At 34.0% G+C, this 4,940-nt stretch overlaps 1 non-coding gene across 1 annotated transcript; it reads left to right on the plus strand.

Annotated features, from left to right (window-relative positions):
- The first annotated feature begins 2,521 nt into the window (after positions 1-2,521).
- Positions 2,522-2,628, plus strand: LOC123951272. The gene has a single exon (XR_006820416.1). It is a non-coding gene; the product is annotated as a U6 spliceosomal RNA (small nuclear RNA).
- The last annotated feature ends 2,312 nt before the right edge of the window (positions 2,629-4,940 follow it).

The following is a 4,940-nucleotide window of genomic DNA, read 5'->3' on the forward strand; positions in this document are numbered from 1 at the left end:
GAGAGAGAGAGAGAGAGAAGGAGTAAAGAAAAGTTCTTTTCAGTTTTAAAAGAAACAGTTGATTTTGTGAAATGCCTATGGGGGAGGGGGTGCATGTACTGGGGATTAAGTTTTAAGTGTAACCTAAATCTATCCTGAAAAAAAGTTTTAATTTAAATGTTGAATACTTATAGTAAAAGGAAAAGAGAAAGGGAGGGAAGTGGGCAGTTGATGAGAAATTTTACTCTTTTGTCTTTTGAAGAAGCTAGAAAAAAATCACTGCCTGGGAGAAAAGTTTAAAAGTGGAGTAGAAAAGTCTTAATATTCACTCAAATACTAGAAAGTTCTTATAAGCCAGGCATACAACTATGGCATATTTTGTGAAAATGAAAGAAGAGGAGAAAATATTAATATCAAGAGTCTTGCACGTGATTTCATTCTGAAGTCCTTGAGATTTAGCAGGTATCCCTTCAAGCTATACTAACTAGCTGAGTGTGTGGGTGTGTACCAGAGACTCCTGTCCACTAGGGGCTAGACTTTCACCAATAAACTGTTTTTAACTATAGCACTTTTAAATAAAGTCCTATTTAGCAAGCATACAGACAAAAAGATTGTTCTTGTTAATCCTGAAATGTATTTCTGATCATAAGAGATTATTTTTTAAGTTAAGTATCTTAGAATCAGTTTAATAATTCCAAACAAACTGACTCAAAGATGCATATTCTCAAATAAAATGCTATTTCAGGAAATTCACACTGATAGTAAGTTTCATCACTGAAACATTTACGGTTTTCCCTCTTTCTCACCTCCCAGCTTTATGAGGGCTAACGACTTTGTCATGAATCAATCAGGTGTAATTAACATCAAGCAATCAAGTCTTCCTGGTATGTCACTGTTAAATAATAGTATTAGAAGAAAACAAGATAATAGGGTTTTTAAAAAATGCTTGGAATCCCCCCATTTATCAAACATTTGTTTAGTTATTTCTGGATGACGGGTTTTGGCAACAACTTATATTTTGTTTCCTTATTTGTCTACTTATCCAGGCTTCTATAACAAGAAGTTAAACTTTTATAATCACAAAGAAAGAATAATTTGTAAATTGAAGATTCATTTATTGAACTCCCAAGGGTCCTGTTCTAGCCATACAAAGATGAGGAAAATAAGAATTCTATCTCAAGCTAGTCAGACTCATTAGAGAGATTGGTAAACAAGCAAGGCCCTCCCAAGACAATGACCTTGCCTCTGCTATTAAAAAAAAAAAAGTGTATAAAAGTATACAGTACAGTATAATGCAACATATGTACCAGTTAAGATCCATGGGTTTGGATTGAGAGGGAGTATGGTCTAAATATTGGCTCTGCTGTGTGATTCCCATTACATTTTTTAGCTACCCTGTTTCAACCTGTTTCTCTTTACTAGTGCCTGGCACATACTAAGTGTTCAAAAAACACTGTTTTTAAAAATAGAGCACTAAGAAGGGATAGAGTAGGGCATTGAGAATGAACACACCTACTGACCAACATGACAGACAAAAGAGGGTAGTTCCTCAGTACACCAAGAGTATATTAGATAGATAAATATATCTGTAAGAAATATTACTGCTTAATAGCCTAGAGTCTGTTTTGAAGGTCTAAAACCAGTAAGGTCACAGAATTCTCTCAGGAGGAGTGAGTTGGCCAAGTTATGCCCAAGGAAGTTCTCACAAGAAGGCATTATGAAATGTCCTGCTCCTCAGAACTTAACTGTAAAATGTTCCCACCAGAGTCCAATAGGAGGTTTATGGGAGTAAAGGATAGAATTAGGTCTTGTGATATTTTTAAAGGGTCATTCAAAAAAGCAAAGCCTAAATTTTTTACAGATGGCAGAATAAGGACTGATGCAGTTGGCCAAAACTGACCTTTTATATTTTCCAAAAGCAAATGTTTACTGAAAGAAGACTTTACTATACTACCAATGGGGGGGGGGTGGGGGGGGCGAGAACGTCCTGGATGCTTACATTGGACAACTCAGTACACATTCACTGCCAAACATTTATAAAAATCAATAATAATATTTTTCATGGTACCTGTTTTCAACCTTCCCACAAAATTTTGCCCTGTATTTGCTTTTTCTCAAATACAAACATGTTTCTGAGGAAAAACAACATTGCACACGAGAATAGGCCTGTGAAAGCACATGGATTTTAGGAACCTTACTGCTAGCTCCACAGTCTCTACTTAAACAATGACACACAAGCCAAGGTCAAGACAGTTGATGTTGCGAGTCTTCTAGATAATGAATATAGAACTGATTTTAAATTCTTTCAGAATGAAACTCTTTTTAAACTTCATTTAAAGCACACTTCCTTTCTCAAAGAGGGAAAGAGACTTCAGAAATTTCTATGCTCTTTTGGATATCAACTCCTAAAAAACAAAATTTTTATGAATTCAGTGGAAAAAGTTAGAAATATTTAAATTCCTGAAACATGGATGGGAAAAATTAAAGGTGGTTTGTCAAATATATATTGGGTTTGATGAGTTCAGAAAGTTTGGGGGTTAGGGTGCTCCCAGCAGCAGCACATTATACTAAAACTGGGACGAATGAAGGCGATTAGCCTGGTCCCTGAACAAGGATGACATGCAAATTGGAGCACCATTCCATATTTTAAGAATTTTTTAAAACACGTGTAATAAAAATGGATTTAAGAATGTCACAGACACCCTACTTGGGAAGATTCTTGTTGATTTTGTTTTGTTTTCTTTTCTTTTTCCTGGAAATGAATGGAATAGCCATTCTGTAATGCAATTAGGGAAGTGCCTAGAAACACATGTAATAAAAATGGTTATGTAATGCTATATGGGAAAAAAAAAAGAGTTTAGAAGGATAGTGTGAACTGTGAACTCAAATTATGCATAGGCTTAATCATCCCCACAATAGCCATAGCTTGGAACTTTCTTCTTACTTATTAAGTGGGTTTTAAGTACTTTTTTAATATGTAGATTTTTAAGAATATTTTGTTCCATATCTGGTCCCCAGAAAAATCGGAAACACTCCACTTTTCTTTTTCAGAATAAAATAAACTCAATTGATAGTCAGACAATACTTAAAAATACCTTGTATATACAGAATGACTTTGATACCTAATCTAAGTTCCTCAAATGGCCACTTTCTGTTAGGAAATACAGAAGTTTATACCAATTTTTAATTAATTATTTTTATTAACATATAATGTATTATTTGCCCCAGGGGAAGTCTATACCATTTTAAAACAATAAAAATAAATGGGTAGCTTGAAGTGTAAAAGAGACCCCCACTTTTGAGAAAGGTTTGGCAGATTCTTATAAAGTAAAATATACCTCTGTCCTTTGACCTAGCAATTCCATCCCTCGATATTCACGAAAAAATTAAAAAGAACATACATCCACAAAAATATTTGCACAAGAATGCTCATAGAAGCTTTATTCCTTAGTGGAAAAAAACTGGAAATTCAAATTCTATCAAGACGAAAATGGACAAATTTTAGCATATTCATACAGCAGAACACTATGCACCAATAAAAAAATATTGGTAGGCACAACAACATGAATAAGTCTAACAGACAATATGCGAGCAAAAGAAACTGAATACAAGAGTAAACAATTCATTTATATGAAAGTTAATATTGGGTAAAACAAAATCAACAGTTTAAAAATCAAAAAAGTGGTTGCCTCTGAATGAGGGAGAGAAACAACCAGGAACAGGACATGAAAGCACTTGCTGGAATAATGGCCATGTAGGTTACATGGCTGGCTATACACTTTGTCAAAGGTCACCAGATTGTACACGTATAAATGTGTACAGGTCACTCTACAGTAATTCTATCTCAAAACGAATATACATACTTTTGAAGATTTTTAATGTATTTTGTGTAAATAAAAGGTGGGGCCTCGTTTAAGTGTCTTCCTATATCGTGGTTTATGAACTTAAGTGGTTCTAACAACTCAATGAACATATTTAATTCTCCAACTGTGCATCATTTTTCTAACTGGTCTATCTTCCAGAAGGCAAGAGCTTGTCTTTTTTTTTTATTTAAATTGTTTGTAATACAGCACATAAATTGCCATTAAACATGGCAATGCAATGAGAACCTCTAGAAGGAACAGGTGGGATAACTTCCCTTTTTTTTCTTATGACTTTGAGAATAAATCTCCCCCAAATGACACCTTTCTCCTTCAAACACTTCAGTTGTATATTTTATAACTTTTACATATGTCATTTTTACATGACAGTCACAGCTCCCACCTGGAGTTTTGCAACACTGTCCGCATGTTACCTTTTTTTTTTTTTAGAATATGCATGTTTTATTCTGAATAATTTTGCATAATAAAAATGAAAGTACAAAATAATTAACACAAAATATTTTAACAAGCTGAAATAAATCATGAAAGAAAAAAAAGCAAAAATGTAATCTATGCAGAGTCTCCAAAAGTCTTAACAGCCTTCCAGTTTCACTAATGGGAAGACTTAAAGGTGAAAATCTAAGAGTCTAAACCAAGAGTCTAAAATTATCTAGTATACACTACCTGGGCAATTAATATCAATGTTGAGTAGCCAGATTCAACAAGTCAAAGAAAAAAAAATGGCTTCATAGTTACAGGGATTACAACAAGGTAAGAAAACCTTCAAGAATCCTGAGATCCCTGTTAGACATTTCAAAAAAGACTAAACTCTTCACTGCCTTGTATATTCATTCATTCATTCTTTCACCCACTTCTTTGTTCATTCTATCTATCAGTATTTGTTGGGCATCCGTTATGTACTAGGATGTTTAAGAACCTGGAATATGTAAAAACAAAAAGATAAAAAACCCAACTTTTCAATGAGATGGAATGTTTGATAGTGTCAGAGGGGGGAAAGTAAGGCAGGGAAAATAGGTAAGAAAGTAAGTGAAGGGGGCTGAAATTCTTAGACAGGTAGCCAGGAAAAGTCTTACTAAAAAG

Source organism: Meles meles, chromosome 9 (genome assembly GCF_922984935.1).
Source record: "Meles meles chromosome 9, mMelMel3.1 paternal haplotype, whole genome shotgun sequence".
In the NCBI taxonomy this organism is placed as follows: Eukaryota; Metazoa; Chordata; class Mammalia; order Carnivora; family Mustelidae; genus Meles; species Meles meles.